This window comes from Pongo abelii, chromosome 11, assembly GCF_028885655.2.
Source record: "Pongo abelii isolate AG06213 chromosome 11, NHGRI_mPonAbe1-v2.0_pri, whole genome shotgun sequence".
NCBI classification, from domain to species: Eukaryota; Metazoa; Chordata; class Mammalia; order Primates; family Hominidae; genus Pongo; species Pongo abelii.
Genome location: NC_071996.2, coordinates 72,922,520 through 72,944,841, shown reverse-complemented (window position 1 = coordinate 72,944,841; position 22,322 = coordinate 72,922,520). Strand labels below are relative to the sequence as shown.

The following is a 22,322-nucleotide window of genomic DNA, read 5'->3' as shown; positions in this document are numbered from 1 at the left end:
CTGTCTTAGTTTGTTTTAAGCAAAGTTGAAAACACAATTTGTACCATCAACTTGAAGTACTCAAAACACTAAAAATATAGACTGCTCAATTTTCTATCCGCATTTTCATTACAGAAAAATATTTTCAGTGGAGTCAAGTTGATTTGTATATATACTTTCTTTTAGAAATATGTAGAATTAAATACTATCACCTCAATTAAATCCTAATATATGAAATGCCCTTTGTTTAGTGGTAGGGAAAAGGCATCTAGGTGTTAAAAGGAAAGAAACTAATCATAAAGAAACCTTCACAGAAACTCTGGCGCTTGATTTCTAATGTCTTCTGAAGAACCGGAAAAACCACAGAACAGGAAGTGACTACAATATAATTCAGATGAACTGGAATAGAATTATACAAACAAGGAACAAAAAGTCCATTCAAAATGGTAAAAACTGGGTTGCATTTAAACTCTTCTGTGGTTAATTGGTTAAAATCATACTAGCATAACTACTTTCTGTTTTAGATTCAAAATCCTTTTCAAAGCAAACAATGATTTAGTACATTTTGCTGCACCTTCTGTGTTATTCAAGATGATTGTGATACAGGGAAATTTCTAGTGAAATTGAATCTGACGAATATCCCTCCAACTGCCATCACATTTCTATTCTGCGTAGCTGCCCTTGGCGAGAGGAAGAAATTTTAACATCTACCCTTTTAAGCTATCAGTCTTTAGCCCACATTGGAGGCTTAGGATAAATGGATGCCATTCTGCCCACTCCAGGAAATAAACGTCTTTAGTTTTCTCAACAGTGGCATGCCAGCAACATCTAACATACAACATATTTTTAATGAAATTCACTGACAAATGGTAAAACAGTTCAGCCTCACCTTGAACATCTTTTCAAAACATTTAAGCAGAGTTCTTGAAACAATCCTCAAAAGTTAAATTTACAAAAAAGCTTTAGCTTTTGCAGTTTTCAGTTCAAAATACTTTCATATCCCTTACCTTCTAGTCCCGAAAAGATATTCGGTAAATTTCCCAGTCAGTCCATTTTATATTGATTCAGGGGATTCCCTATCTATTGGAACTGGAGCTTTCAGCCAGAAAAGCCAACAGAACCTAAATTATCTCCATTTGGCTGCTTGCAGGACTATAAATACCACCTCTGCCTTGCCATGGGAAGAAATACATCATTTGACTTTTATAGGTTCAGGGCCTTTTGTATAATCTATCATTTTTCTGTGAAAAATAAAAAATCAGTGCATATGCTTTAAAAATACTGTGTTCATGTCTTTACATCAGCAATCTTCCCTTGATTCCTTGTATATTCATCTCTATATGTAACTATCAAAGTTAATATGCTTTGATATCATGCAAAAATGCTAATAACCATGTTTCCTGAAAAAAGAGGGAAACCAAGAGGTAGTTATACTGTCAGTAACATAGGTGTATGGCCCAGTCCTTCTAGCATTAGGAATAGTGTATAAAAACTCCTAAGATAAACATAGCCCCTATGTCCTCTGAAAGTTCCTACTGAAGATGCACCCGGTAGTTTTGCACACCCCCAGGAACCTCAGAGGGAATGGGTAGGATGGGAGTCCAGGAACTGCTGGATCTGAAGCTAAGCCTGCTTAGTGATTTTTTAATAAGTCACATTATGTCTGTTTCTCATCACCAAATAGGCATATCAGTATTGAAGTATTTCCCAAACATGGGGAGAGAAATTTCTTGTTTCCTCACATAATATTCATCCCACCCATCTGTCACCCTCCCCACATTTTTCTTTTGGCTTTCTTCCTGTGTTAATTGTTGAAGAGTCATCTGACTACCAGGAAATGCTCATTGAAAAGAAAGAATGAACAAAAGGACCAGGGGTCCCTAAATAGCCTGTTGACTAGTGGCAACACTTCAAATTAGTAAACACAGGGGCAGAGGCTGAAGGTGGGAGGAGGCAATTCATAAAAAATTCATAGCACGTGAAGGGGAAAGTGAGCTGGAGCTGCCTCTACCTTCCTTCTTAAGATAGGTACCTCAGGGCAGTGTTCCAGGTGAGGCCTGAAAACAAGGTCCTTTGGGTACTTCAGTAAGTAAAGCTGCTTGAACAGGGATTGAGAAAGACTAGGAAACCCATACTCCATCCAGCCTTATGAAAATATGTCTCCACTGGAGTCTAGGGACCACAGTTAAAGGTGGTATAGCTTGTTTCACAATGTTAGCATCCACTGGAGAAGCAAGACTTCCAACAAGGTTGCAAGATCATTTGATATGTTAGAGAGGGTCCCTCTCTAGATTATGGAGGAATAAAAGAAATGAATGAATAATGAAGTCAGAGAATTAGACAAAGAAGAAACTAACGAGTAAATCTGTTATTTCTTGAAGATCCAAAAAATGAAGATAGTAGGCATTCTACTTTCTGGAAGCAATGATCAAGAGGATCTGTTGGCCAGGCGTAGTGGCTCACGCCCATAATCCCAACAGTTTGGGAGCCCAGATAGGAGGATTACTTGAGCCCAGGAGTTCAAGACAAGCCTGAGCAACATAGTGAGACCTCACCTCTACTAAAAATAATTCAAAAATTAGCGGAGCACACCTGTAGTCCCAGCTACTCGGGAGGCTGAGGCAGGAGGATCACTTGAGCCCAGGAGTTTGAGACTGCAGTGAGCTATGATCACACCACTACACTCCAGTCTGGCAACAGAGTGAGACCCTGTCTCCAAAAAACAAACGAAAAAAATGCTTTGTTAGTTCTCCAAGTAACAAGTGGGTTGAATGTCTGCACGATAAACCCCTATTAACTTCAGTAGGGATGGCAGCAGGTTCAAGAGGCTGAAGGAGAGACCCAGAGCCAACAAATGAGACATAGGGTTTTATTAGGAGAAACTCACATACAGGGATGATGCAGTAGCCATGTGTTGGACAGAAGAACCACCACTGCCTGCAAAAAGCATGCAGTTTATATAGCATTCTCACTTCACTCCCTCCTCCTAACAACCTCCACCTGGCAACCTTCATTTAACCCAAAACAAAGAGCCTCACTCCCCTGTATGCTGATGTTCCACAGGAAGGGCCCAGAGCTCAGATGTTCCTCACAGACAAGGAATTTATCTCTGGGTTGGGCATGCTCTGAACTCCAAACACATATTCAGGTGCAATTGCCATACAGGGTCATCCTCAGGGTATGCTCAAGTTAAATTATTGCTGTCGGGTGTGTCTACCGTATACCATCATACCACAGGATCAGCACAACTGAAGCTGAGTGTAAAGAGGAAGAAGGCTAAGCAGAGTTGTGACTCTCCAACTGCACTGGAAGATTTTTAGGGAAAGGGCATGAAGAACTTGAAGGTATAGCTTTATTCTAAAATACTCCTCTATATATTTTTTTCTTATGGGGAGCAAAGAGCCAGTCTGAAATGGAACTATTATTTTACAGATAAATAGAGGAAAGTTATGCCTTAAGAGCAGATAGAAAGTCCTGCGTTACTAGATAGGAGGGCATAGCATCATATCGTTTACTCAGCAAACATTTATTACACATCACTAGAACTAGCCACAATATATAAATTAATTAAAAACTATGACCCTTTTCCTCAAGGATCTACAATCTAATTGGAAAGACAGAAGGACAAGAGAAACACAAGAAACAGCAAAAGCCATATGTTTGCTTGTATCTTTAGGATAAGAAATAATAGCACAAAAGCACAGGGTTTCAGAGCCACGGGGACTGAGATTTTCCATTCTAGCCCCTCTTTTAAGAGGTGAGGAAATGAGATCAAGTCATGGCAATGATGAGGTCAATTCCTCAACTCCCACAGGAGGACCCTTCCTGCTCTGCTCCGTGTTGTTAAAAATGGCAAAGGTACAACGTACTAAACAATACTTCGGGGCCAGAGGGAAGAACTGTAGTCAGAGAAGACTTCCTGGAGCTGGTAAGAATTGAGCTAGGTAAGTCTTGGAGGAAGTTTCGGAACTAAATTGAACTAAACTGGGTGAGTAAAGGCAGAAGTCATACTGGGGAGCCAGATCAGCAATGCAAGAAGCAGACTAGACAAGCTGCAAAGCCAGTAAGTCAGGAGGCCACCAGAACACTGACCTTCACCTCCTAAGCTGCTTCTTTTGAATGCCTAACAACATTTATTGCCTTTAGTCCCTTTACCAACTTTAACTAAGGTATAACTGTTGTTGCTTAAGACTTTGTAGTTTGGTGCCCAAAATTCTTGCTGTTTAAGTTTGTCGGCTTGTCATTTCTATCCCTGGTCAGCAGAGATTTAGTGGATGAAGATGAAGATGAAACTGACAGCTGGGATTCCTAAAACTCCTGACAGCCTCCATGTCCTTTTATAAAGCAAGACAGAATCCTTTAACCTGATTTGGAGAACAAACAAGTAAAACTAAAGGAGTTCTAATATACTTATTCATTTCAGGTATTGCTTATTAAACCAGGAATTGCAAATTCCAAATGAAGACTATATTCCCCCAGCCAGGGACTGAGCAGTTTTTACAAAAGGATGCATAAAATGTTAAACTTTGTATGGGACTGGGGGCCTGCCAACATGAGGTGAATTAAGGGAAGCACTAGACACATAAAGCATTCCATCAAAAAAAGAAACTAGTTTCCTAGTCAAAAGAGTTTGGAAAACAATGGTGATTCTCTAAACTAAGTAAGTTTGGAGTTTCATAATGCACACAAGCCTATTAAAGGTTCTTACAAGAGCTAGGGTAAAAAAAAAAGTTTAATTCTGTTGGAGCCCACGTTTCTAAACTTACTTAGCCACAGAGACCTTTTTTTTGTTGTTGTTGTTTGGGCCCCACAAATGATATCCTTGGAAGTTCTGTTGTAAGCAGTTAGTCGCATGATTTTATAATGGACACCAGAGTCCTCAACTCAGTGGACTGAGGGGACACTGTAAGAACTCTTAATAATTGCCACATCTGAGACACTCTGGTGGGCTATTGTTTCTGCAAAAGACAGTGTTTCAACCTGGGGAGATATTTTCCTGAGCTCAGTTCTTTCCAGAGTCCTTTATTCTAGAAAACAAGTAGCAAGGACTAGATTTAGATAAACTACTTTTCCCCAAATCATAAGTAATTCTTTCTTTTATTCATTCCTGGATTTTTTAATCTTTTTAAAAAAATTTGGATTTAGATATGCTTTCTCTGTGCTAACAGACAAAACAACAGAATAACAATTTATTTATACCACGAGATATATGCAAGAGACTCTGGAAATAAGGCCATGGTGGGTGGTTTGAATACAATAGAAAAGTCCACCAGAAGATAAAGGAAGCAAATTTCAGCCTTGAAGGAAATCAATCCACTACCTAATTTGAAATTCTATTACCTTCCATCATGCTTTCTTGGCTGAAGATTAATTCTCAGAATCTATTAGTGTCACCACATTAAACACAGGTTGTTGCAGCCATTTGCAGCAATCTCCCAGTCTGGCTTCTGCCAAAAACAGGCAAAAAGGAGACATTTCTTAGCAAGAAGCATGGTCGGGCTCTCGAGCTGGTGGTATCTGTGCGCCCTCTGCTCCCAGTCAATAATGCTGTCATGACACAGCTACTCTGTGTCTGTAAACTGCCATTTCATAACCAAAAAACCGGGTGCCTGCAAGGGGGAGCTATTTGTCAAGAGCCTCTGACTGTTGTTTACCAATGAACAAAACACTTGATATAGAGCAGCTGAAAAGGCGAAAACTAAAAATACTAGTGAACTGAGTAAGAAAAGCATGAGGGTGAGCAATGTATTCCATACATTGGGGCAAAATTAGATCAAAACTCAGGATTTATGACTCTTCTCATTTCTTTATAAATATTCTGTCTTTTATACTTCCTGCTATTTTCTTGCAGGCCTGCTACTTGAATTGTTATGTGTTCCCATTGCTACAGAAGATCTAAACATTTTGGGTCTGAGCAAGCATTTCCCTGCTCTGTGATTCACTGTGCTGCCCCGTGGTTGCTATCATCATTAAACAGAAGGCTGACTGACAAAGAGGCCTCTACATCAAGGGGAGAAAATCCTCCAGAGGATACACTAATTATAGGTTAAATATCAGAGCCCACAGTACTCTGTCTTGGAAGAAAAATTTCCATTCTGCAAGACAAGACTATGACAAACAGGCATTTTCCCAAAATGACTAATGCCTCAAAAGAAGGCAGAATGAGAAACTTGATGTTGTGTATGGTATTTCTGTGAAACATCACCCCCGTTTGGTGGAATATTTAACTGCATTTCAGTTTTCCTGAAGTCTGAATATCACATTTGACGCTGTTTTAAAGTCTCACTGGTGAGAATTGAAATTGCATGCTAACTTCACACTTGGGGTGGGGAAGTGGGGTCCTCCCCTGAAACAGGTAAATGAGAGCTGGGAGTGCATTACTCAGTTAGGCAGGTCTATGGTTATCAATCAGAGGAGAATAGTCAGTATTTGCTAAAAGACAAAAATCCCCAAGAAGGTAGGATGCAGAGTTTTTGAACAGGAAGCTGAATCTCCCTTTGAAATGAGTAATGGGAATAGAGTCTGTGTAAAAAGCAAGAGACCACAGGGCTACTGGACAACAGGGCAGCTGCCATCTTGCCAGAGATCCTGGGACAAGGTTTGAAAGATAAGCAAGTCAGCCTGATCTTTAGACAAAGCTGTCAGCACCAAAGGTCCACAGTAAGCTCAAGTGAATGTAGGACGGAAATGGAAAGGGAAGAACATTGCATTTCCTGAAGCCTGACACTGGGCAGAAAACTTGGGGATAAAGAACATCTACTTTTCTCACCCAGAGAAGACTCAAAGAAAGTAAAGAAGGTGACAAAAGAAAATATATAGGGCGGTGGTTTGAAGCCAAAATATCACATCTCTGAGCAAATGGGACAGAATCTACCTCTAGAGTTAAGAAGTGTGCACCAGTGTGGCTGGAGAAAGTCCCTATGCAAAAACAAGGCCCAGGATCAGAGACCCCCAATAAGGCAGAGAGCTGCAATTTGTAACCCTGTAATGCCCCAGGGTTGCAACCTCAGTGAAACCTGTCAACCAGGAACCTCTTTACCCTCTATCTCTAATCCCTTAGTCAATATGAAATAGTTTGAAAAGCCCAGACTAACTGACTATGTTCTTAGGGAAGGAGATGTGGTAACAAAAATTCTAGATCCTCAAGCCCTGCTTGTCTGGGGACAAGTGGAGAGCCACAGTGAGGAGGAACAGAGGAAAGGAGACTATACTATAGACAAAAGGCAGAATCAGTCTGGGAGGAGGAAAAGGAGAGAGATGTAAAAGTGCTAAACAAATGAGATGAAGTTAGAACGGCCAAGTGAACCAGGCCAGAGCCAAGTAGCAGGTCAAGATGGGGCACAGATTCAAGGTAAAGAGAGATATCTCCAAGAAGTTACTGAAGGCACACTGACCGAGTTGGCTGTTTTGTTCTTGTTATTGGCACCTCCTTCTTGTGTTTAAGCTATGCTTTCAGTTTGAAAGCATTTGACAAAGAATGGGGATAAGGATGCCCTCTGTTGGACACGGTAGCAGCCAAGAAGATGTCATTTTTGTGTCCGAGAATTAAGGCAATCTTAAGGATTGTTAACTGGTGACCCCAAGTCATCACCTTCTCCCTCCTCCTGGCTTTCTTTTTTCTTTGGTTGAGTTTTTATAAAAAGCACCTTGCAATTAACCAGATATTTCTCCAGGCAACTCCACCCATGTGACACAGTCAGGACACAGATAAACACAGCCCCAGCAACTAGCTTATCAGATTGTTAGTATATGTTCAAATGCCACCCTTTAGTTCAAAGGGCTGGAGAAGGTGTGGTCCCTGGGAGATCACGCCTAAAATGGTCAGAAAGGTTATTGTGGGGAATAAATGAGTTAATTCATGTCTAGTATTTGGTACATAGCAAACACTTGATAAATGCCAGCTCCCTGGGCCAGACACTGTACTAGTTGCTGGGTATACAGTCAGTCAGTCCATTAGAGGAAGACAGCTGTGGTACACCTATTGATAATTAGCAGTATGAGTGCTACATAAGTGTCTTACTCCATTTTGCACTGCTCTATCAGATGACCCAAGACTGGGTAATTTATAAAGAACAAAAATGTACTTTCTCACAGTTCTGATGGCTGAGAATTCCAAGATCAAGCCTCCAGCAGGTTCAGTTGTCTGGTGAGGGCTGCTCTCTACTTCCAAGATGGCTCCTTCAGAGGGGAGGAATGCTGTGTCTTCACACAGTGGAAGGCCAAAAGGCAAGAAGAGACTAACTGCCTCCCCTTCAAGCCTGTTTATCCAGTACTTAATCCTTAATCCCATTCACCACGGAGAGGCTCTCATGACCTAACGACCTCTTAAAGAACCCACCTCTTAATACTATCACAAAGGCAGCACCTGAATTTTGGAGGAGACACATTCAAACCACAGCAACAAGGAAATGTTAACGTGCAATGGCTCCTTGAGTTAGATTTTAATAATACTGTGCTCATTAGTTAGCTACTTTCTCTCAGTGTGATTCCCACCACTGAGGACAAATTTCTGTTTGATAGTAGATGTCCTGATCAGAACTTTCAAAGTTCTGAGGGGAAAGGAATTTCTGGGGTCTGGCAATTCAGCAAAAGCAAAGAACTTTGGCATTTTCAAGTTCATGCCTTTGGGTAATTTTTTTTAATGTCTGGCTCATTTGTTTGATTCGAAAATCAATTTCCATTTTGACAAACAGTCATGGTCTGCTTCTTAGTCCAGGCTTAAATGCCCAGGGACACATGAATTGTATTTCTTCCCGTGATCCTACTTGCCACACTTCCCTGAATTACATTCACAATTCTCATTTGTATGCATTCTTCTCCCTACAAGGAGAAGGAATAGATAGTACCCAGCCATCCTCTAATAGAAATGAACAATCTGTTCCACAGTGCATGATCATTACATGCTCAGGACTATACCAGAACTGGGGTTGGGGCTAAGAGAGTGCAAATCAAACAAAAGACATTATATTCATCCACAAGAAACTTACCAGCTTCTGGGGTAATACCAAACTTACACATATGAAAGATTTAGAGAATCAGATGAGATTGATTTCATTGATTCATTCAAAAACTTACTAGGTATTTACTGTAAATGGTGCTACAGCAAATGCTTGGGGAAGATAATGCCTGGAATGAGACATTTGATTTCATGGGATTTAGAAAGAAGTAGTAGAATAGACATAGACATAAATAATAATAATTTAAGCCTGAAAAGTATAAGCACTAGAATAGCGCAGACGAAGTAAATAATTCTAACTAGGAGCAAGAGTTTCACATGAGAGATGATCCTTGGGTCTTAAAGAACAAAAGGGGTATTGACAGAAAATGCAGGGAAGAGGCATTCCAAGTGGAGGGTACAGTAGCCTTTTGAGGAAGTTCATTGGTATAAAATGCAAGGCTCATCTAGGGATATGAGTAGAACAGAACAATGCAGTTGTAATAGAGATGGGGGTGAGAGTCTGGCTGGAACATCTTTTCAGAACCCAGAAGGTCTCGCTGGTAAGTTTGGGCTTTCTTAGCCACATTAAACTGAGGTTCACGAACAAGGATATAACACAATTGGATATTTGCGTTAGAAAGCAAAGTGGCACCACATTAGAGAGTAGATTAGAGGGAGGGAGTGAATTCATTTAGGAAGAATACAGTCTGAATTAATGAAGTAGAAAGGGAAAGATGATGATTGTAGCCCTGGAACTTGAAGACAAGTCGAGTGTTGAAAGAAAAGAGAAGAGGTCACCAATGGAATCTTAGGCAAACTTAAATTTAATAGATGGGCCTGTAGCTAAATGTTTGTGAACATAAAAATCTTTTATCTTCAATACCCAACTAAAACCTCTCTTAAAGGACCCTAAAGGCCTTTAAGTTGCCGATTCTGTGTTCCCTTTTTAGTTCTCATTGTATTCAACCTCTCTGTTCAAGAGGTCACTAATGACCACTATTACCCTGGTTTCTTTTTTTTCTTTTTATTTTTTTATTATACTTTTAGTTTCTTGAAACATTCTGTTTCATTGCCTGTAGTGATGCCACATCTCTTAGTTATTCTTTTACTTTTCTGACTACTCTCGTTCATTTATTTTCATTACCAGGTGGAATAAGATGACAAGGGCAGAGGAGATAGGGTATGCAAAGACAAGGAGAAGTGAAAACAGAACTGACAGCTTTTATGTGCACAGGCTTAGAACTTGCTCCTGAACAACTACTGCCTTTGCCTAGTAGCTCAAATTTATAAATTAAGTAATATAGAGGGACTTTGCATACTATGGAGAAGGCCGTCCCTATTCTTGGAGACCCACAATCCCAAACAAGTCTGTAGATTCTGCTCAAAATGAGTGGGTGCAACTATAATGTGCATAGCTGGCATTAAGTAAAAATTTTAAATGTAAGAAAATCAGCAAAAACTACTCAATAAAATTTACAACTGATTATTGCTAATAATTCTTATAATAGCTTTAATGAGATATAATTCACATACTATACAGTTCGTCCATTAAAAATGTACAATTCAATGATTTTTAATATATTCACACAGTTGTGCAACCATTACCACAATCAATTTCAGAACATTTTCATCACCCCAAAAAGAAACCCTATATCCATTAGCATTCACACCCTATACTCCCTCAACCTCCTCAGTCCCAGGCAACCACTAATCTACTTTCTGTCTCTGTAGATTTGTCTAATCTGGATATTTCATATAATATGTATGATCTTTTGTGACTAGCTTCTCTCATTGTGCATGTTTTCAAGGTTCATTCATATCACAGCATATATTAATATTTCATTTATTTTTATTGTTAAATAATGTTTCATTATATGGACATTTTGTTGATCCATCTATCAGTTGATAGACACTTAGGTTGTTTCTACTTTTTTTTTTTTTGAGAAGGAGTTTCGCTCTTGTTGCCCAGGCTGGAGTGCAATGGCGCGATCTCAGCTCACCTCAACCTCTGCTTCCCAGGTTCAAGTGATTCTCTTGCCTCAGCCTCCGGAATAGCTGGGATTACAGGCACTCCCCACCACGCCCGGCTACTTTTGTATTTTTAGTAGAGATGGGGTTTCTCCATGTTGGTCAGGCTGGTCTCGAACTCCCGACCTCAGGTGATCCACCCACCTCGGCCTCCCAAAGTGCTGGGATTACAGGCGTGAGCCACCGCACACAGCCGGTTTTTTCTACTTTTAAGCTATTATGAATTATTGCTACTACCAACATTTCTGTACAAGTTTTTATGGGGACACATGTTTTCATTTCCCCTGGATTGCTGGTTATGGTAACTTTATGTTTATCTTCTTGAGGAACTACTAGGCTGTTTTCCAAAATCATAGCATCATTTTATATTCCTACCAACGTATGCAAATTTTAAAATATTCCATCTTGCTCCAGAAATAAGACATCTTAAAACAATAGGTGCTTAAATAAACGTATATATGATAAGGAAAGATAAAAAAAATTATAAACCAAAGAGAAAAATGAAGTAAAGGTGAAATTAGGGAAGAAAGATACCCTGGAATCTAATAGGAATTAGAATACCAAATAAAAGACTTTGTTAGAGGTGTCCACAGATGGGGCTCTGGGCTTTATGTCAGACAATGTGAAAGATAAAATGTAGTCAGTTATATACATATATATTATATATACAATCTATATAAAATATAGATTATATATAATCTATATATATAATCTATATAAAATATAGAATATATAATCTATATAAAATATAGAATATATAATCTATATAAAATATAGAATATATAATCTATATAAAATATAGAATATATAATCTATATAAAATATAGAATATATAATCTATATATGATCTATATAAAATATAGATTATATATCTATATATGATCTATATAAAATATAGATTATATAATCTCTATATATAATCTATATAAAATATAGATTATATAATCTCTATATAATCTATGTATGTAATCTATATAAAATATAGATTATATATAATCTATGTATATAATCTATATAAAATATAGATTATATATAATCTATATAAAATATAGATTATATATAATCTATATAAAATATAGATTATATATAATCTATATAAAATATAGATTATATATAATCTATATAAAATATAGATTATATATAATCTATATAAAATATAGATTTTAAATATATATTTTTATCTATATCTATATAGATATGGATAGATTTAAATATAGATAGATTTTAAATATATAGATTTTAAATATAGATATATATTTATATATAGATATAAATCTATATATAAAATATAGATTATATATAATCTATATAAAATATAGATTATATAATATATATTATATTTTATATATGTATAATATATAAATATTATATATAATATATGAAATATAATATATATAATATATATTAATATATATTATTATATTATTATTATATAATATATAAATATATAAAATGTATAATATATAATATATAATATATAATATATAATATATAATAAATATATAATATATAATGTATAATATATAATATATAATATATATAACATATAATGTATAATATATAATATATAATATATGATATATATAATATAGAATATTATATATAATATAATATTATATATTATATAATATATTATATAATATATTATATATTATATAATATATTATATAATATATTATATATAATATTATATATTTTATTCTATATTATATAATATATATTACATATATTATATATATTCTATATATATAATATATATGTTATATACATAATACATTATATATTATATTATATATAATATATAATATTATGTATAATATATAATATATAATATAATATAGTATAATATATAATATATAATATATTATATATAATATAGTATAATATATATTATATAATATATTATATATTAAATATATATTATATATTATATAATATATATTTTACATATTATATAATATATAGAATATATTATATATTATATAATATATTATATATTATATAATAGATTATATGTATTATATATTATATAATAATTATATATTATATATTATATAATGATTATATATTATATAATATATAATATATAATATATAATATATAATTATTATATAATATATAATATATAATATATAATATATTATATATTATATATTATATAATAATTATATATTATATATTATATATTATATAATAATTATATATTATATATTATATATTATATAATAATTATATATTATATATTATATATTATATAATAGATTATATATTATATATTATATATTATATAATAGATTATATATTATATATTATATATATTATATAATATATATATTTTTATATATATATATATTTTTTGAGACGGAGTCTCTCTCTGTTGCCCAGGCTAGGGTGCAAGGCGTGATCTTGGCTCACTGCAACCTCCGCGTCCCAGGTTCAAGGGATTCTCCTGCCTCAGCTTCCTGAGTAGCTGGGATTACAGGCGCCTGCCACCATGCCCAGCTAATTTTTGTATTTTTAGTAGAGACGGGGATTCTGTTCTATATTTCTTAAAATCCATGATATAAAAACAGACTAGGCCATGCACAGTGTCTCAAACCTGTCTGTGATCCCAGCACTTTGGGAGGTTGAGCCAGGAGTACTGCTTGAGCCCAGGAGTTAGAAACAAGCCTGAACAACACAGGGAGACCCTGTCTCTACCAAAAATATTGTTTTTACATCAGGGGGGTGTGGTGGTGCACACCTATGGTCCCAGCCACTTGGGAGGCTGAGGTGGGAGGACTGCTTGAGCCCAGGAGGTTGAGGCTGCAGTGAGCCATGATTGTACCACTGCACTCCAGCCTGGGCCACAGGGTGAGACCTTGTCTTAAAACATTTTTTTAAAAATAAAAATAAAAATAAATAAATAAAACAGACCAGCAATTTGGAGAACTATGATGTAATGACAGGTAACAAGACTAAAGATATAGCTTTCCAGGGTTTTCATAGAAATGGCTCCATGCAGCCAGGTGCGGTGGCTCACACTTATAATCCCAGAACTTTGGGAGGCCAAGGCGGGCAGATCACCTAAGGTCAGGAGTTCGAGACCAGCCTGGCCAACATGGTGAAACCCCATCTCTACTAAAAATACAAAATTAGCCAGGTGTGGTGACGGATGCCTGTAATCCTAGCTGAGGCAGGAGAATTGCCTGAACCCAGGAGGCAGAGGTTACAGGGAGCTGAGATCACGCCATTGTACTCCAGGCTGGGCAAAAAGAGGGAAAATCTGTCTCAAAAAGAAAAGAAATGGCTCCATGCTATGTAATGAATATTATCACTCTCTAGTAAATGCAGCTATGGGTTTAACAGGGCTGTTTGTTATGACACTCTTCAACATAAACTGAAGCCGGTAGGCCAGGCGCGGTGGCTCATGCCTGTAATCCCAGCACTTTGGGAGGCCGAGGTGGGTGGATCACCTGAGGTCGGGAGTTCGAGACCATCCTGGCTAACACGGTGAAACCCCGTCTCCAGTAAAAATACAAAAAAGTCAGCCGGGCGTGGTGACAGGCACCTGAAGTCCCAGCTACTTGCAAGGCTGAGGCAGGAGAATGGCATGAACCCAGGAGGCAGAGCTTGCAGTGAGCCGAGATCACGTCACTGCACTCCAACCTGGGTGACAGAGCGAGACTCCATCTCAAACAATAAAATAAAATATAAATAAATAAATAAATAAACTGATGCCTTACATCATCTAGTAAAAAAAATTCTCCCTGGGTGGCCAACACAAAGAGACAAGAGCCATCTGTCTTAATCCATTGCTAAATCTATCAGCAACTTGGTGAATTTTTATAGGGTCAGGCCCCTTGATTCCTGACACGTTGAATGTCTGGATGCTGGCATTGATTAAGGAAAGAAAAGGTGGATGCCAAGCTACCATGTGCTATTCATTGCAAAGAATGAAAAGAAGATTGCTGAAAATGTTGAGCCCATGAATCAAAAGTAACTCAAAGGAGGGAGCAATTCAGTCCCAACAATGTGAGTTTGGGAAGGGCAGGAATAAGACTGGAGCATCACACAAGTAGGAGTTGGCAACAAAAGGACAGCTGATTTGCTCCCTAAATGATGACAATAATTACTCCAGCTAAAATGTCAGGCCATAATACACAGTGGGGCTAGGAGATTAGATAAAGAGGCAGGATAATGACCTAGAGCTGCAATAGTCGTACTGGCATTGTGTCTACCCACATTTTGTACCCTTCCCTTAATGTGTGTTCTTTTGGTAAAGACTAAAATTGACTAAACACTTCTCTGGCTGACTGCCAATTATGTGAACATCAAATTGGAGAAAATGAACTAAGCCAGATTTTCATAACAACTTAACCACACTAAAAAGTCTGGAAAAAAATCTTGTCAGATAATATGTAGGTGCACACATTTTATGCAAGGTAGTATTTTGCACAGTTATTGGCTGTCTTGGTTCATGTTCCTGGGGACACAAACCACCACCATGCCTGTCACCTGCCATCTCTGCTGCCCAACTTCTTAGCAAAAATGCTTCAAAGGACAATGAACCACAAGGCCCAAATTACTGCCCCTGCTGCTTTTTTGGAGAGATGGTTTTTGCAGAGGAAGTGGCCACCCAAGGAAGCCAGGAAGTGCTGCTTCTGTGTGATTTTAGACAAGAAATGAACACTTCACCCTCCACCCCCCACCCCACCCCCAGGATGTCAATGCAGTGCCTTGTTCAAGCACTAAATTTTTGCAAGATAAAATATTTTTCTTCTTTAGGAAAGGGAATGAATAAAGAGACTGACTGCCAAATAGAGTCTGGGGAGTCCTTAAAACTCCTCCATTAACAAGATGGAGCAGAGCAGCTCCATCTATTACATCAAAGCCTCATCAGAGACCCTAATCCTTTCTGAAAGGAACTCAGGCAACCAAGCCTTTAATTTGCTGAATAATAGGCCATCTAATTAACCCTTGCAAAGTAAAGCACAGACGTTGCAGGCAACCAACACATGTTCCCAAGAGGTTGGGAAAGAAGGGGGAGGGGGACACAGTTTGGAATAGTTTTGACTCCTACTGTTAGGGAACTAACTCTATGCATGGGTTTCTAAATGGTTATCTTTCTGTTTTCCTTTCTAATTTTCTCCATTTTGTCTCCCCAGGGCACGTGCTGCCTCCCCGCCCTGGTATTACGGTATGTCCTGAGCTTGAAGCCACTGTTAATTCACTGGCACGCATAGATAGGTGATATAGAATGACTGTCACAAAATAGACACATAGCAGCAAATCAGTGACATCAAAGGCTCTTTTAGGATCATTTACCCACCCATGTCTGCTCTAGACAGGCCACTGTGCTCTGGGGAAAGAAAAACAAAACAGAACAAAAAAAAGGAACCAGAACTCATGACAAGGAGAAAGGGAAGAGAAGGGGAAAGAAGAGAGGGAGTAACACTAGCTCAGGCACTTCTTGGATCTCTTCTAATTCAACAGGCAACGCCTAGCATTAAACAGGGTTGTCTGATTCTTTCTGTGGGATCCTATTACTGGAGGTAGATGACTGTACATACTATGTTGCCAAGGACAGGTAACAGGTTAGATGGACCATGAATTTCATACTAGTATGCATTAATAATAAATCATAGACATATTACCCTTCCTGCTAGTTATATCAGATAATGCGATGAATGATTGAATGTGTGACACAGTGGTCAATTATCATGTGGGTGATATAAATTCTATTGTGCTGAGGACATTTATCTCTGTATTGATCTGGCTTTGCTAGCAAGGATCATAAATTACTAGCCTTCCATAACCATATGATGAATACTCTAATAACAGAATGCCACCAGGTCCTGTTTTCATAATAAATTCTCTTATGATTTCAGTTAGAAAAGTAGCATGCAGAGAATTTGTTTTATTTTATTAAAGTCTTTATTTTCACAACAGTTTTAGGTTCACAGCAAAATTGAGAGAAAGGTACAGAGATTTCCCATATACCCCAGCCCCACTACATGCACAGCCTCCCCACTGTCAACATCCCCCACCTGTACATTTGTTACAATTAAGGAACTCATACTGACACATCGTAATTACCCAGAGTCCATGGTTTACATTAAAGTTCACTCTCAGTGTTGTACATTCTGTGGGTTTGGGCAAATTTATAATGACATGTAATCCATTCCTAGAGTATTATACAGAGTATTTTCACTGCCCGAAAAATCCTGTGGGTTCCACCTGTTCTTCCCCTCCCTCGCTGCTCACAACTCCTGACAACTCCTGATCTCCCTACTGTCTCCATGTTTTGCCTTCTCCAGAATGTCATGTAACTGGAATCCTACAGTATATAGACTCTTCAGATTGGTTTCTTTCACATGGTAACATGAATTTAAGATTCCTCCATGTCTTTTCATGGCTTGATAGCCAATTTCTTTTTAGCAGTGAATAATGTTCCATTGTCTGGATATTGCACAGTTTACTCATCCATTCACCTACTGAAGGACATCTTGGTGATTTCCAAGTTTTGGCAATTGTAAATAAAACTGTTATAAACATTTATGTGCAGATTTTTACGTGTATATAAGTTTTCAATTCCTTTAGGTAAATATTGAAAAGGGTGATGGCTAGACCCTATGGTAAGCATATGTCTACTTTTGTAAGAAATTAGCAAACTGTCTTCCAAAGTGGCTGTACCATTTGTATTCCCACCAAAAATGAAGGAGAGTTCCTTTTGCTCCACATCCTTGGCAGCATTTGGTATTATCAGTGTTCCAGATTTTGGTCATTCCAATAGGTATTAGTGGTATCTCATTGTTGAATCTTTTTATTTTACTGTCAAAAGTTATATGCAGTATGAAGACTATGAGAAAATCCTGTCTATCCCAAATGAGTGAACAATAGTATCCTAGAACCAGCATGCATAAGCTTACTAGACATTATTGTTAGATTTTCAGGAATTCTGTGAACTGGTTGATATCAGATTGATACCTTGAAATTGGCTATGGTGGGAATATTTACACCATGAAAATGAGTAAACAGTGAAAATCAGCCCCACTCCCACCCCTACCCGCAACCAGCCAGTTTAAACATTTACCAGCACACCACTGCTTGTGTACTGGAAATCTTGGGTAAAACTGACTGCCTGATAATTCAAAAGCACGGTCATATAGATAGAAATCTCTTTTTACCGACCTTTTCCTCCAATGGTTTTTTTCCTCATTTCCTGCCTTCTGTTAGATTGATTAAATTTTCTGTAGACCCTTTCTTCTTTTGGTTTAGAAACTAGACATTGTTTTTCCATAGTTTTAACATATTTGCTTAACTACAAATTAGTTTAACATGTTTGCTTAACTATAAATTTTCCTGTAGTTCTATCCCCTTTCTGAGTACAAAAACCTATGCGTGCCTAGGCCGGGTACAGTGGCTCACACCTGTAATCTCAGCACTTTGGGAGACCAAGGAGGGCGGGTCACCTGAGGTCAGGAGTTCGAGACCAGCCTGGCCAACATGGTGAAACCCCATCTCTACTAAAAATACAAAAATCAGCCAGGTGTTGTGGTACACACCTGCAATTCCAGCTACTCAGGAGGCTGAGGCAAGAGGATCACTTGAACCTGGGAGGCACAGGTTGCAGTGAGCCAAGATCATGCCACTGCACTCTAGCCTGGGTGACGGAGCGAGACTCCATCTCAAAAACAACAACAAAAAACCAACCAAACAAAACCAACCTATGCATGCCTAAATCACACACTGGACACCGTCCCTGCCCCAACTGTATGACTAGAGTTAGTTTTTACATATTTTATCCCAAATTGTTTTCTTTCTTACAGTTAATAGTTATCTACATTAATCCTTCAGACTATTCCATGAATTTAGTTTCATTTCAAATGAATTTATGCTTCATTCGTTGTTTTGGTGGGTTGTCTTCCTCAGCTTTAGATTTATTCATGTGTTTTGAAATTTCAGTTGGCAGGCTCACTGAAAGGGTGACGAGGAAGAGGATTTTGTTTTCTCTCTCCCTCTCACTTCCCCTGTACCCACCCTCCTATTCTAGTAATGTTATGGTTATGTCTGCTTGGCTATCTGGGTCTCTAGCCCAGAGCCAAGTTTTAGAATGGCATTTTGTGCTGCTGTCCCATCGTCTTATTGGGCATATGGAAGAGCCTATGACTGTGGCAGCCACAGGCCTGGCTGCTTATATATCCTTCTACCACCCTCAGCCAGAAGGTGGCTAAAAGTCATAGTCCCGGGTGATGGTCAGCATCACCCCAGACAATGGAGAACATGTGGAAGAAATTGCTACAGTTACAGCACAGGATCACATAACCTCTCCCCTACCCCATTCTTTTTCCCAGATGCTTTTTATCAGCCTAAATGAACCACCTCATTTACTGGCTTCAAGTAGGAGTCTCAACTCTGAATCCTATCTCGTTTGGAGCCCTGTTAGTCTTTTTACTCACAGGAGTCACCACTGCTCTTGATACCTGCAGACCTGTGACTTCAGCCCAGCTGAGCACTTCATGAGCATTCCATTCTCATCCATCACAATGAACATTCTGAATATAACTAACTTCCTTCCTTCCTTCCTTTCTTCCTTCCTTCCATCCTTCCTCCCTCCCTCCCTCCCTGCTTTCCCTTCCTCCCTGCCTTCCTTCTTCCTTCCTCCCTTTTTTCTTTTCTCCCTTCCTTCCTTCTTAATATGTTTTTGGCCTTTTCTTTATATATGTGCCCTATCAATATCATGTGTTTGGAAAAGCATAAACTTAAGGCATCACCTTTACAGAAAATATCTTCCATGGAAACATCTAAAGGCAAAAATCCTTCAAATTCAAATTTATCCAATCATTTCTTCTGCTTACTACCATCCTAAATCATTTTTCTTTAGTAAGATCTATTAGTGTGAAGCTATTAAGCTATTAATGTAAGTATCATATTAATGTATTAAGATATTAAGGTACGTGGCCAAAATTAACATCTGTGAGACGTGCCCCTAATCTTTTTTTCCCCCTGCAAACACCTTGATTTTAACCTAATTTTATTTTATAGTGAGGAAGTAAAGTTGCATTCATAGGCCTTGAACTTTTCCACATCTCGATTTTTACCCATCATCTCTGCATATTTTCCTAAGGCAGCCTTCAAATGGTGATGTTTCCTGTAATCCAGAGTTCAGAAGTGCCTTCTCTTCAACCTTTCTGTGGAATTCTAAACCACGTGATAAAGGAGCTGGTGGTGGGAAGTAAGGGAAGGAGGGGATGAAGAGGAATGGGCAGAAGTTTTTGGAGAGGAATAACCCACTGAGATTGCCAGGGAAGATTCATTTTGACATTATTTTCATGTATTCAATGCAATCAAAAAAGAATCCACAGCTAACCATGTAGCTATCAATTTAACAATCCTATCATGTTTCTTCTTACAGTTAAAATTTTGGTTTTTGGGAGGTCGAGGCGGGCGGATCACTTGAGCCCACAAGTTGGAGACCAGCCTGGGCAACATGACAAAACCCAGTCTCTACTAAAAATACAGAAAATTAGCTGGGTGTGCACGTGTCTATAATCCCAGCTACTTGGGAGGCTGAGGTGGGAGGCTGAGGTAGAAGGATTGCTTCACCCTGGGAGGTGGAGATTGCAATGAGCCGAGATCGCGCCACTGCACTCCAGCCTGGGCAACAGAGCGAGACACTATCTCAAAGGAAAAAAAAATGTTCAGTTTTGTTCTGGGATACTGTATGTATATTGGGAGAGGAAAGTGTATCTGACCACTTTTGCCACCCCTTATTCTCTTCCTTAGCATTATGTTTGTCATTTGGAGAGATTGTCCAAAGATCATGAGTTCTAACATCCAACTTCTAACGAGGTCCATTATATGAGGTGCATAATTTTTTTCTTTCTTTCTTTTTTTTCTTTTTTTGAGACAGGGTCTCATTCTGTCACCCAGGATGGAGTGCAGTGGTGCAATCTCAGCTCACTGCAACCTCCACCTCCCGGATTCCAGTGATCTCCTGCCTCAGCCTCTCAAGTAGCTGGGATTACAGTCACCCACTACCATTCCCGGCAAATTTTTGTATTTTTAGTAAAGACACGGTTTCACCATGTTGGCCAGGCTGGTCTCAAACTCCTGACCTCAAGTGATCCACCCACCTCGGCCTTCCAAAGTGCTGAGATTATAGGCATGAGCCACCACACCCGGCCATGAGGTGCATAATTTTAAGAGTATCACTTCCTCTAAAGAATTTGTGGTTCTTCAAAAGGAATGGATATTTACTGAGTTCCTGCCATGTTCTAGGAACTGTGCTAGGTATTGGGGATATGAAGCAGTAAAGATACATTCTCTGCTCTCAAGGAATTTACAGTTTGAGTGGGGAGACAGACGTAGAAGCAAATAATTCCAAGATGGCTTGACATGCTCCCTCTCTCCTCGTTATTATAAAGTTCTGTAAAAGGCACAACGCTGACATAAAAGCATGAAGGAAGGGGCCTCTGAGTCCTCCTGGGGAAGTCAGGGGAAGCATCACTTGTTCAATTTTTCTAGAATGTGCAGGGAGTTTGGAGGAGAGAATGATATTACATAGAAAGGGGCAGATCCTTCATGACCTTGTGTGTTAAAGAGTTTTAGTGCACCCTGTAAGCACTGGGAAGACACGGAATAATTATGAGTAGGGCATGACTTGATCAGTTTAGGGATTCAGAAAGATCACACTGACTGTTTTGTGCAGGATAATTTGTGATGAGATCCAGGGAGAGTATTATGAAAGCTGCTGCTCTAGTTGGAGCAGAGATCTGAATCATCACCCAGAAACACCTGGCCCCTATAAGATGGAATGTTCTGGGTAGCCAGAAAAAGCCAGACAACAAAACTACTACCCCAAATTAGAAGTGGATTAGGGAAAGCACATATACTAAGCTATAGCCAGCTCTCCTACATCTAGAGCCTGTGGATGCTTTGGCTTCATGCATCAGGAGGGCAGAAGACCATGTCCAAACACTCCATATCCAGGGAGAGGGAGAGCACCTGATATTTTAGCAGTGTGGTCATCCATGTCACCATGTGGAGAATGACAGGGGGAAATGGAGGAGGTGTCTGAGTAGCCAGACTTGGGTTTTCTTCGTACTTCCAGGTGAAAGAGGTACATAGGATGTTGATATTCTGCCTCAAAATATACACAATATGGGCTGGGTGGGAGGCCGAGGTAGGAGGATCACCTGAGGTCAGCAGTTCGAGACTGGCCTGGCCAACATGATGAAAATACAAAATACAAAAATACAAAATACTAAATACTAAAAATACAAAAAATAGCCAGGCATAGTAGCAGGCACCTGTAATCCCAGCTACTCCGGAGGCTGAGGCAGGAGAATTGCTTGAACCCGCGAGGCAGAGGTTGCAGTGAGCTGAGATTGTG

General features: G+C 38.4%; 1 protein-coding gene across 2 annotated transcripts in view; it reads right to left on the bottom strand.

The window, feature by feature from the left end:
* MYO3B (myosin IIIB) overlaps nt 1–22,322 on the bottom strand; it is a 460,851-nt gene that overhangs the window by 284,641 nt on the left and 153,888 nt on the right. The gene's annotated exons all lie outside the window — the stretch shown is intronic.